The sequence below is a fragment of the Dreissena polymorpha genome, chromosome 5 (genome assembly GCF_020536995.1).
Source record: "Dreissena polymorpha isolate Duluth1 chromosome 5, UMN_Dpol_1.0, whole genome shotgun sequence".
Taxonomy (NCBI): domain Eukaryota; kingdom Metazoa; phylum Mollusca; class Bivalvia; order Myida; family Dreissenidae; genus Dreissena; species Dreissena polymorpha.
Genome location: NC_068359.1, coordinates 103200606 through 103214309, shown reverse-complemented (window position 1 = coordinate 103214309; position 13704 = coordinate 103200606). Strand labels below are relative to the sequence as shown.

At 36.7% G+C, this 13704-nt stretch overlaps 2 protein-coding genes and 1 long non-coding RNA gene across 7 annotated transcripts in view; 2 read left to right on the top strand and 1 right to left on the bottom strand.

The window, feature by feature from the left end:
- LOC127832651 (solute carrier family 35 member E2A-like) overlaps window positions 1-13704 on the top strand; it is a 201377-nt gene that overhangs the window by 126417 nt on the left and 61256 nt on the right. The window lies entirely within an intron of this gene.
- Window positions 1-13704, top strand: part of LOC127832653 (solute carrier family 35 member E2B-like) — a 211531-nt gene that overhangs the window by 153815 nt on the left and 44012 nt on the right. The window lies entirely within an intron of this gene.
- LOC127832666 (uncharacterized) lies at window positions 7520-11721 on the bottom strand. The gene is made up of 7 exons (XR_008027048.1): window positions 11536-11721; window positions 11033-11119; window positions 10433-10536; window positions 9990-10058; window positions 9476-9572; window positions 8548-8748; window positions 7520-7811 (listed from the first exon to the last, which is right to left on the bottom strand). It is a non-coding gene; the product is annotated as an uncharacterized LOC127832666 (long non-coding RNA).

Below are 13704 nucleotides of genomic sequence, written 5' to 3'. Positions count from 1 at the left end.
ACCAAAGTTCGATTACCTACATTATTTAAGTGCAGAAATTATGTTTCCGCAAAGTAAAAGGTATGTCATTTACTTAAGTTTCCATAATCGAACTATTTAAGCTATTCATTAAACGCATGAGCTTGTCGAACGCCGTCGTGCAAATAAATTATGAAACTAATTTATGTCAATGTGAACTTAACACTGGAGATAAATATCAGCGTACAATTACGCGGTTAATTTAATCAAACGGTTAAGTACACTTATGTTTTGTGATTCATTTTTGTAAATCCACGAGACGTTGAACATCGAGCCGCAGGCTAGACGCAGAACTGTTCACCTGTAAGGCGCGCGGGCTGATCTGTTTACGGCATCACATCTGAGATTATCCCATCACCGTCTGATAAGGGAGAGTTCAATAGTCTCGGTTACAATATAGTTCCTCAAAACAATCTGCATCAAATGTGCATTAAAATGATCTAATAGAAAAATCTAAAAAGTCATTTTGTCTTGTTCCATCTTACTACCTGGCATGTTTCTATGTGTGTGTTCAAGTTTATGTGATTTCTATGGTTTCTAGTGGTGACTGGTGTTTGGTATTTTACTATATGCCATTGTGTAATGTGTGTTTTGTTTGATGATAGTTATGATCAATTATACAAACTTAATTGGTGTTTTCGGTGTATTTAAAAAAATAAATATTCTCCATGTTGTTTGAGCGAAATGTGCATTATTCGAGCCGCGTTCTGAGAAAACTGGGCATAATGCATGTGCGTAAAGTGTCGTCCCAGATTAGCCTGTGCAGTCCGCACTGGCTAATCAGGGACGACACTTTCCGCCTAAATTGGATTTTAGCTACGAAGAAACTTCATTTAAACGAAAAATGTCATAAAAGCGGAAAGTGTCATCCCTGATTAGCCTGTGAGGATTGCACAGGCCAATCTGGGACGACACTTTACGCACATGTATTATGCCCAGTTTTCTCAGAACACGACTCATTTTAAGACATACCCGGTACTACGTGCAAATAATGTTCATGAATATTTTACTTGCTTGCTAGTGTTGCTTATGATTCTGGCAACCCGAAAGAAATCTTAAAGTTAATATGTTAAAAGACCTACCAGTACTTCGGTCGTAACACAATTAATTTCTTGTTAAGTTTTGCTGACTTTTAATTGAAAACTTTACAATCGAAATGTGAAATGTCAGCAACGCATTATGGTAGTTTTCTATCACGCTTCATTACTTTTTGAATAGTTACGTTTTGTTTGCACGCGATGACAAGTGCGCGAGATATTTAAAAATACCAACAGGAGAAGTAATTTTAAGGTCACTTTCACGTTTCAGATTGAACAAGATGTGTTTGTGAAACACAATGTCCCCTTTTATGACATTTGACCTTGAAGGATGACCTTGACCTTGACCCTTCACCACTCAAAATGTGCAGCTCCTTGAGATACACACGCATTTCAAATATAAAGTTGCTAGCTTCAATATTGCAGAAGTGACATTACATGAGCAATTTTGACCCATATATTTGACCTTGAAGGATGACCTTGACCTTTCACCACTCAAAATGTGCAGCTCCATGAGATACACATGCATGCCAAATATCAAGTTGCTATCTTCAACATTGCAAAAGTATTCATAAAATAAGCAATTTGGGCCACATATATTTGACCTCTGACCTTGAAGGATGACCTTGACCTTGGCCTTTCACCTCTCAAAATGTGCAGCTCCATGAGATACAAATGCATGCAAAATATCAAGTTGCTATCTTCAATATTGCAAAAGTATCTACAAAATAAGCGATTTGGGCCACATATATTTGACCTCTGACCTTGAAGGATGACCTTGACCTTTCACCACTCAAAATGTGCAGCTCCATGAGATACACATGCATGCCAAATGTCAAGTTGCTATCTTCAATATTGCAAAAGTACATTCATAAAATGAGAGATTTTGGCCACATATATTTGACCTCTGACCTTGAAGGATGACCTTGACCTTGACCTTTCACCACTCAAAATGTGCAGCTTCATGAGATACACATGCATGCCAAATATGAAGTTGCTATCTTCAATATAGAAAAAGTAATTGCAAAATGTTAAAGTTGGCGCAAACCAACCAACAGACCAACCAACCAACAGACCAACCAACCAACAGACAGGGCAAAAACAATATGTCCCCCACTACTATAGTGGGGGACAAAAAAATAAACCCCAAATAGGAAATCAGCTGGAATATTTTCACAATGTTTTTTTATGTACATGTTTGTTATAACAAGGTCTGATCTGTGTGTATACATGTATACTACTATAGTAAGTTTTGTCACCAAGGTAGTGTTAAATATAATTTATGTTGGTCAAAATCGTTCGCGATTTTATTTAAGTATACTCGGAAAAACAGTTTCTTATTGATACTTAACCCATTTATGCCTAGTGGACTCTCCCATCCTTGTAAATTGAATCAATTTATTTCCAAAGTAAGAGATGTCTAGTATATTTATTTCTATATTTAGAATATTTCTTACAGAAATTTCTTTAACCAAACATCGCAGACCGAGATGAGACGCCGCATGCGGCGTCTCATCTGGGTCTTCGCTGTTTGCCAAGGCATTTTTTTCTAGACGCTAAGCATAAATGGGTTTTAAAAGAATCTCGAAACAAATTACACGATATTTCAACAGTATATACATGTATGTATCGCATCTTACTATAGTGTTCATATTTTTAAATGAGATTTACCAGAATGACTGATCCGTAACGAGAAAGTCATTTTCGCATTTCCGTTTTATTTGTGTGCGCAAATTTAACAACTCAACTAGTGTCACTTTGCATTTGGAAAATCCGCTCTTCATAAAAACTTAAAACAATGTATTTAGGAATCTCACAGAACGTTAAAAGCTGCTCGCAATTAAAGAGTCTCCGTATGTGGTTTTCTGCGATTTGACCCGGTGACCTAGTGTTTTTTTTTTACCTTTAATATCTTCGGATTCGTACGTGACCTAAATATTGTAATTTGACCAAATTGAGTCATACATGTAGCTTCTACAATGGTAACATTGTATTTTTTTTTACAATATTCGACCATGTGACTACGTTGATTACGTCACTTGAAGCAGATTCGAACTTGTTATGATAACGTTTCTGACAAAGCTTCAGTGCCACTGATTCATTTCGAAGATTTGATCGACTGACCTAGTTTTTTTACCCCAATTGATCCAGGTTCAAACTTGGCCTAGATATTGTCAAGCTATGACGAAGTTACAGATAGATTTTGCCAACCTTTGTGCAGAATGATAAAAAGTAAACATAAAGCTAACTCGTTTATCAAATAAACATTTTAATGGTTACCTAGTTTTCGACCTAACTTGACCCAAAGTCGGATCAGGCGATAGGTGAAACATCTCGCCATGCTGCGCGGATAAAGTATACACATGTATGATTACTGACTTTATATTGTGTGAATTTTTTATTCAATTGTTAGTACAACTCCGCCGATAGCGCTAGTGTTAGGTGTGTTATTTTTCGAACAAATTACCTCAAACAAATGGTAATGTGTTTTTTTTCGATACAAATGTGTTGTTAGTTGCCCGCACAGGCCAATCAGGGACGAAGCATTTCGCTTATTTTCCGTCTTCTTAGCGAATATACCCTTAATGCGGAAAGTGTAGTCTGTTATTAGAATGTGCGCACTGCACATACTATTATGGAACTGCATAGACCAGTCTGGGACGAATCTTAACGCACATGCAGTAAGACCCGTTTTCACGGAGCGAGACTCAATTGAAGGACTGCAGCTGAGAGACGACACATAAGAATTTCTAGTTGTATTAATTTGAAATCAATTTGGGGATACATCCCACTGGTAATATAGATACACTATCTCTGTTGCGTGGATGAATCATTAAAAATCAATAGCTCACGCTGCAAAGGTTAAAGGCGCGCGGTCATTTCATCAGGGGGTATCTGCATTCCCGACAGATGTGGCGGTTGTTAATTACAGAGTACCTCTCCATAGATTCTTAGTGTATATACAGTCATTTCTCCAAAATCCGACGCTTAACACATAGCAAAAGCCATTTTACAATAAACACGAATCAAAGGGCACAATGAAAACGTAAATGTTAGATACCAAAACAAAACCAACACAATATACTACAAAAATAAAACAAACACAAGCACGTGGTGTAATAATACTTAATGGTTTTTATTGTAAGTGTAGCTACCTGTATTTATTTTATTAAAGATATTTGTTCAAGATGCCCGTTGGAACAGTTACTTGCTGTAAAATGTCTGTGGTCTATTGATTGCGTTCATCCATTAATCTAGAGCAATCACCACAATAATTATTGTTGAGTGGTGCCAAATCTCGGTGAGAGCTAATGAAATCATTAAGTAAATTGAGTAACTACCCAGCGGTTCTCCGAAATAAGCAGAAACAATAACGGTAGCGCGGTTGTACCCTCTTCATTCTCATACGATACCTTTGCTCGTATTCCATTTCCCCAGGGAAGCTCTTATTTTTATCTCGTCATTAACATATTTACTTGTAGTATTACATGTACATGAAATGGATTTCTAATATTATACGCTTTATGATGCGGCTTATGTCTTACAAAACTGATCCGTCGACGACAGTTAAATTATGTGATTTTAATGTGGCAGAAAACATCCTAAATATAAGCTTACCTGATAAATAGCAAACTACCTCCTAACTAGCCATAGGAACCACGTTATGTGTGTCTTAAGTCACATTTGAACTAGATTTATTGTGATAATTCATGTACTGGCAGCGTTGAACGCACCAACACCATTGCGCTAATCTTAAATTCATGGTATACAAACATATACATTTTAAGGATTAAAATGGTCTTTTTTCTTAAAATTATGTGGTTAATATAAACTAGTCAGATTCTATATAGCACTCATGGAACTGCACTTAATTTTGCACACGTTTCTTTATTGTATTATATAATGAAATAACTCTTTTATAACCTATACGTGATAACGTGTACATTATATATGCTGTGAAAATAAAACATGCCGACATACATGTATCATATTTCGCTGGCCCGTGCTTTAATTATCGAATATTGTGAAGGTCATGATACCAACAATATAAACAAAAATCCGTTTGTTCCAAATCTACATAAATGTAAGTATTGCCCCGTTTGTCAATCTTTGTCATTACGCTTAAAATAGAAAATGCTGGCTGAAGACATTACTTGTATTAACGGCGTGTTGAAGCTGTTCTTTCAATCACAGTAATCAGACTTATACCTCAGTCACAAATAGACACCGATCACCGTCCGATCAGCGGCCGATGTATTTTTCCGCTCATCGGGCTGGCGACCGGCCGATGATCGCACGGAAACCGGGCCAATTTGTAGCATCGGGCGGCGTCCGGATTAATTTTAAGTCTCACTTAAAATTTAACCCGACGTCGGGCCCGGGAAGGAATCGAGTTGAGATCGAAACAAGGTCGGACGTTCAACGCACGGGTATAGCCCGGCGATCGCCCGACATCGGATTCATTGAACGTGTATCGGCAAAAGTAAAGGTATTTCCCAGAGGCATATACATCGGCCGGCGACCGTCTGATTGCCGGAGGGCCTCCGCACGATGCCCGACAGACGCCGAACGATGCTGGTTATGATACACGTACAATGAATCCGATGTCGGGCGCACGCCGGGCGATAATCGTTCGTTGATCGTCCGATCTTTTTGCGATCTCAACTCGATTCCTTCCAGGGCCCGATGTCGTGTAAAACAAACTGTGATATAAAAAACAAATCCGGACGCCGCCCGATGCTTCAAAATGACCCGATGTGCGTGCGATCATCGGCCGGCGCCAGCCCGATTAGCGGAAAAAAAAACGTCGGCCGCTGATCGGACGGTGATCGGTGTCTATTTGTGACTGAGGTTTTAAACTTTGTCACTCATCGGACGGCGGACGGCTCCGACGTGTCCAGTCTTCCCGATGCCTGGAGATCGGACACATCGGCCGGCGACCGGATTATTTGTGACTGAGGCATTAGTATCCAGCATATTGACTGGTGTTTTCGGTGACCTGAAGACATAAATAGCAGCCCTGAAGTCCAAAAATCAAACGTTACCCAACGAGTAAATCAGCTAGAATCAAAAGTTCCAGGCATGGATGGAAGCATTTACCGACAAAACCAGTATAGTCGCAGCAACAGTCTTCTCGACGCGTCCGATACCCAAAGAGAAAACACGGAGAGAACTGTCACGGGGATTTTCTCAACCATAGACGCCGACTAAATCGAATTATATGAGTCGTGTTTTGACAAAACTGTACATAATGAATGTGCGTAAAGTGTCGTCCCATATTAGCCTGTGCGGACTGCACAGGCTAATCTGGGACGACACTGTACGCACATGCAATATGCCCAGTTTTCTCAGAACGCGACTCATATCTCAGACCACGGACGTCTACAGAAACAGCCCAAACGCAACCCATATACGCATAAAATCCACAAGTTAAAGGGGCCTTTTCACAGATTTTGGCATTTTTAAACTTATTCATTAAATGCTTTATATTGATAAATGTAAACATTGGATCGTAAAAGCTCCAGTAAAAAATCAAGAATAAAATTTAAAAAAGGAAAAGAACATTGCCCGGAGCAGGTTTCGAACCAGAGACCCCTGGAGTCCTGCCAGAGTCCTGAAGTAAAAACGCTTAAGCCTACTGAGCTATTCCGCCGTGTACACATTCTTGACGTATTTTATACCTTATATAAGCAATCTTCGTAGTTTCACAAAATTTAACGACAAAAACAGAACTCTCCAAATTATTCAATCGTTTCGCGTTGCAACGCTTTATAATTTTTAGGTTTTAAAATCATCAAAAGATGCGCATACTGGCTATATTAGAGCATTGTAAATGTTCAGTATTACTGTTTCCTCACAAATATCATAACTAAAACGAAAATTCGCGAATCTGAAACAACTTTTTTCAATTTTGTCAATTTACCAAAGCGTGAAAAGATCCCTTTCATGGCTCTACCTTTTACCTATAAATGGACCGTTCAGTTGTTTTCGTCTATAATCTTTAAGTTTTCAGTTTCAACTCTATATCATCAACAAATTCAAGCAAAAAGAAAATATAATACAAATTTACCGGAAACACTTTATTGTTGATTTCATTTTTTTATTTTCTTATTTATTTTTTTTTAAAGAACTCTTATTTTGATTATAAAAATACCAAAATTGTGTACAAGTACATGAAATAAATTGTATTTTTATGAATTTTCTTCTACTCACCACTACTTTTGTATGTTAAGCCAATGTCAAACCAGAAGTTTATTCTAGCTACATTTGGCTGAATGTGTATTTCTGCTAGAAGAGAGCAAAATTATGTCAATATGATGCAGTTTATTTTATTCATTTATATAATTTCTTTGATTTATTTTTTAAATGTATATTTGACGACAACACCTTTAAAAGTATTAATTGATAGAGCTGTGCTTTAATACACTGGTAGACGGTTGGCCAGTCTTCTTTGAAGGGGGGCATAAATATGCAAAATTGTTAGAACACTGGGCCTTCACCTGGTATGAAGCCTGTATACTGGCCTGAAAGACTAGGAAACTTCTCCCTTATTAATTTAACACAACTTGCTGGGACAGTTCTTCTGTCTCCAGCAGTCAGTTTCCCATGCATTAAGATGGTAAATTGTCTGTATGCAGCATGTCTGAATGATTTATTTACATCTTCTAGTGTCTCTGCATAAAAGGAAAACACATCTTGTCGATACTGCTGCTGACTGTAGAGGGTCATCCTATCCAGCACCGATAGAGTCATCTCCTACAAAGAAATTATTGCATATTTTACTATAAATTTCTCGCAAATGTAACTCCAATCAGCAGTCAGTGAGACAGCACACTAGACTATATGAGTGTCATCCCAGAGTAGCCTGTGCAGTCCACACAGGCTCATCACGGGCAACACCTTCCGCTTTTATGACATTTTTTGTTAAAATGTCTCTTCTTAGCAAAAATCCAATTTAGGCGGAAAGTGTCGTCCCTGATTAGCCTGTACAGACTGCACAGGCTAAGTTGCACGACACTTTACGCACATGCATTATGCCCAGTTTTCTAAGAACGCGACTCATATAAAGGGGTGGAAAGGTGTTGATGGTATCAATGCAATGGATCAATGGAGTACAAAATATTGAAATGGTATGCAAACTTAACAATTTTTAAGCAAAAAAGAGAGTTCCTTCCTTTACTCATGTAAAAACATAAATTGTATTGAATAAAATAGCAAGATGAGAAACAACTACACAATGTCTTAGAACTTAGCATCTTTGTTGGCATTAGCTGAAATTCATTTTAATAAGCCAATAATGATTCAGTAAATGATTTTCCCACATGACAAAATTGCCTTTATAGCAGGATTAATTTTTAAGATGGGATATTTAATAGGTTTGCATGGTGGAACATTATTGACCCATTACTTAGTCCTTGTTATAAACCAATATGACGCTGCAAAACTTCAGATATTCAGTTACAGAAACTCATAATACATGAATCTTACTCACAGGTCTTTGACTTGAGCATAATTCTGGGACCATCCCACAGCAAACTCGATCTTCCACTCTCTCGTATTGTGGGCATCTGTGACAAGAGCACCACTCCGGACTGGACACAGGTCTTGTTCCTTTTTTTCTTTCCTTTTTGATAAAATTCTAGCAATATCTAAATTCTTTCCTTTAGTTGACTGTAAGACTTTCAATTATTCCCTGAAATTACACAGTTAAACTCAGTACCAAATTCAAGAATCAGTATAACACAAAAGTAATCAATTAACCCTAAACATTAACTGATCTTGAGAGATTGGATATTAATAACTAGTGCATAACTGTCACTGAAATTCAATTATAAAATCCTCAGGGTAAAAATATGACCACATGAAATAAACTTATGATTATTTCAACATTTACCCTCAATTAAGTATTGACTTGATATCAAAATTTAAAAAAACAGCACTAAATGATATTAAAGCAAATTCTAGTGAGTTGGTGCAAAAAAGCTTTGTTTTTGACAATGTTTAAATAAAAATCTACATTGCCACAGAAAATTTTAGGGAAATGAACACAACAATAACTTGCAGTTTTTTTGTGAAAAAATAAGTCTCCCTCACAAAGTTCTTCATGAGCAAAATGGCCAGTTTTCTATTAGAGTCTCAAACAAACTAGGTGTAAGGATCAGAATTTATGGTGAACAAATAACTATTTGGCATATAACATTATTGGAAATGACTTCAGTGATACTGAAATTATACTTAATACAGTGCTACCTTTCCAAAGTAGCCCTTACTTGAGGGCAAGAATGGGGAGACATAATGATCAAATGATTGTTTAATTATGTATTGTTATTATTCCAATCTACATGCATGCTTATTAATCTGATATAAGCTTTAAACTAGAATTCTTCTGTCTATATTTTCAACAAACACAAAAAACAAACCTTAGATTTTTTTTTCTTGTTCTTCATGGACATAACAGCGCCCTTTCACTTTCTTACTTCCTCTTTTCCTTCCCTTTCATTTGGTTCTTAAATCATCCTAAAAAAGATTTAACATGACATGTTTGAAAAAAATACATGATTAAATTTCAATTAGCATGTCCAAACATATACAAAGTTGTAAGGTATGCATTTCAGGTACGTTGTTGTTTCAAGTTTATCTTACGAGTAATTTCATATCATATGGACTGCATAGAATGTGTTTTCATATAATACTGTAAATGAATGAACGGACAAACGCAGGAGCGAAAAAAATGAAAGATGCATTTTAAACAGCACTGACACTTATGATTATGCATGAACTGACTTTTTATGATTTAAAACAGCAATACCACTCTATTGATTATTCGACAAGAAACATTTTCAGTACTATGTATATATGTTTCTCTAAAACACAGAGAGGAAACAGTAAAATTATGATTTTATAAATAATTGTAATTCAAATTATTTAAGTTACCTCTCTCTCACTGAGTGGTTCTCCTTCAGACTCATCAGAACTTGAAGGAACAAAAGCCAGTACAGGTTCCTAAATATAAATAAACATCCAGGAGTTACATATTGCAATGCAACAAATATAAATAGCCAAGTAAGAAGATAGAAATAAATAACACCTCATCAGAAAAAGATGTAGAAGTTTGGACTTCCAACTTTATCAGGTAGTGAAAGTTTGTTACAAGTTTGTATTTCCAAGAAAACCTTATAAAGATATGAAGTATAATTAGTGCAAATATTCTGCTGTGATCATTTATAAAAGTGTTATGTTGAAATAAACAAAAATTTAATCTAAGCACCCACTTAGTTCCAGGTGAATCACTTAAAAGATGAGGTTAAATGTTAGAATGAGAAGTATAAAATATAACTCACTACCTGCACTTAATCATCAAATAAAAGCAATCTTACATTGTCAGACGTGCTATGGTGTTCCAGTGTCCCCTTAGTTGTTGTTGCTAATGTATCAACTTTCTGGCAGGATGTTTTCCTTTACCCTTCTGTAGACTTGAATCCTGAGTGTAACAAATAAAACATCATGCATTTGATAAAAACCAAGTAATGCAGAAAATCTAATAAATAAGAGCAAAAAGAGTAACCCTAAAATGACAAAAACATGATGTCAATGTCATGACCTAATCACATGAGTTATAGTGCATTTCTTGATTTACTACATGTTATTTGCAACCACAGCCTACATCCACAGATTTCAGACCTAAATATTGTGAAGAAAAGCAAAAAATCCTACAATACTAAGCCAAGGTTGCTGTTCAACTCTCAGGCCTTTACAATAATAGTTCTAACTTGTAAATCATAATGGGTTATAGTCAAACCTGCATTTATAAACACAGAGCGGACAAGGGTGATATTATTATTTCTTCTTAGTTTGGCTGGTCACAAATAGATATACATAACTTACTATACCCCTCCGGTTGACCAGGTGGGAGATTTTATCAAATAACTGGCATATAATTAAAATGTGTACACACAACAGCATTAAAATTAACTTACTGAATCTGTGTCCTGAAAATACAACAACATTCTCTTAGATGGCTGTCTCACGCGTTTACTTCTTCTCATCTCTCCCTCTGTTTTTGCCTAAATAAAAAAACATAAACACAAATACACTGACTTATTTGTGCTTTAGGATCTGGGTACGAATTTACTGTGGAAGAATCCACTGGCTTCTATTAGCAAAATTTAAGTTAATGAAAAACGGACATTGCAAAATAAACTACACACAATTCAAAAGTCAAAACGAGAAATTCATAAAATCAAAATACGTTAAATTGATTCTCATGTTCATGCATTCGAGTCGTCTACTTAGTCTAAGTACTATCGTCTAATTTGGAAACCAGCGACATTTACTAGATTTAGCATCGAATTGCAAGGTAAAGACCAACAATTCGCTACCATTCAACGACAGATAAACTCATCTTGTTGAATTAAATAAAATCAGATCGGAATCTTAATAAATTATATTTTATTAAATCAATAGAACAATATTTTCTTACTGGTTCGCTCATTGTAGATTTTGAAGCCTCCGCCATTTTGTTTGTTTGTGTCTGAATCACGTGACACGAAGCGCGAAATACAAATAGAAAGGGATTTCCTAAGGTAGACGCAAACGTCGTAATACAATTTGGCTGTTGCTCTTTAGTTTTGTAGTTTTTAGCAAAAGGTTGAGTTGCATATGGTTCAAATTAACGAATGTTATTAATTAATCTCAAAATAATAGCCTTCTAAATTCATGCGGTCAAGTGTTAGTTATAGGCAACTTTAGCGTTGAAACGTCCGATTAGAATTGATCGATTGAGTTAAATTCGATTGTTTCCGCCATTCATTGTAAAAACATTCAACACTTAGTCGATCTATGAAACAAAATGCCTGTCTGCTTTGCTTCGGGTCTCACTTATCATAGGTCACATAACCCCAAACCGGAACTCCTGTTTTTAGGGTTACATGCAGTCAGTTTGATACTTAGCACACATTGTTGAGTGCATGCTGCCTAGGATTTGTAAAATACATTGCAAATGGTTGGTTTTGGTATCAACTTGAAGGTATATTTGTAAGCAATAAGAAAATAAGCCATTTTTGTGCTCTACTTTTTGTGTTGATGGTTCCCGGCTTCGAAAGTAGGTCATACTATTTGAGCCCAAAATGGTTGTCTGCACAGCTGTCAAAACCGGTTTGCCTATTCTAAGGTAAATATTTTGAGTTTGCGCGTATAGAATTTAATGACATGCATTTTTTTCAAAAGATTATGCATTAATCTTTCCAATGATGTATGATGATATAGTGGGTATGCGCTTGATCATGGTAAAAATTGATATCGAACTTCAACTATTTTATATGTAATATAGAAGGAAATTAATTGCGCATGCGTAACCTTTAAGCACATCCGACCAAGTTAGTCGTCTGCCAGAATTTTGACATTTGACCATTAAAAACTCTCTGTATTGCAAAACATAACTGCCAGATGTCATTTTGACCCAAATAAGGGCTGTTTGCAATTGGGCTGTTGCACTTGGGGTCATAAGGGGGGTAAATGCTGGAAAATCACACCGAAACCTGTTCCGGAGACATATTCTAAGACTACTTAAACACCCGGTATTGTTTTTCAGTGCCATTTTGACATTAATTTGCATCAATCTCAATAATGAACCTAATGCATGTCTTTATTTCATCTGTATTTATTATTATTGTTTACTTTTTGAGCCTTTTTCTGTTAAAAATGCCCGCCAATTTTGGACCTACACTTCTATCCGCCTTCGCCTTCAACCCATTCAGGCAGATCTACTCAGAATAACACTACTTTGCCTTATTTTACCTGTTTGGATATCTCGCTGAGTTCAAGTAAAATCAAGTATTCAGCTGAAAACACAAAAATGATAATAATATTATGCTTTCTTTCCTGGAAGAATGTTGTTGCGATAGACCCTGCATGAAAAACACCAGGGAATCTGTATTTAAGTGACCTTAATATTATGCGTAAACCTAAGTGTGCATTTGTAGGCGGTGTCGAAATGGGTCTATAGCTCTGCCTGAACTGTCGTCCAATTGGTTTACAAGTCCGGCTGAAGTGACAGGCCATCAAAAACTGTACAGTGTGACTGATTCGGAGACGGCCCTCAACACTCGCCCAGTCGTGTCGAGAGGATCGGTGTCTTTGCAGGTTAGTACGCCGTTATTTTCAATTAAATCTATTGTAAAATGATTTCTTTGATATCCTGGCACACTTTTGTCACCAAAATTAGGAAATTTGTGTGTTTTACATTGACTGCAGCTCTGAAACCAAACTTTGTGGCGATAACTTTGCCGGTGTGCCCGACAATGTGATGCCGGCGTGGTGAATTAACCATTTGCAGCAAATAAAGCGAGAAAGACTATTGAAAGCTTACTCTAATTGTATCTAACTTACATTAGTTGGCACCGTAATGGGCAAATGCGCACAAAAAACCTTTTTTGTTTTCTCAGATTACACGGAATTGAGCACCCGGGCCAGACTGACACTTTCCGGAGCCTGCCCTAGACGGAACTCGAGCCGAGGAATCATAGGTCCAGGTGTGACAAAAGACTTAAAGCTCATGTCTGACGATGACTTTTTTTAGTCAGGAAGCCAAGTGTGTTGTTTTTCCATGCAAGCGAGCCCTTTTGTTGGGTCAAATGACATCAGCATTGCT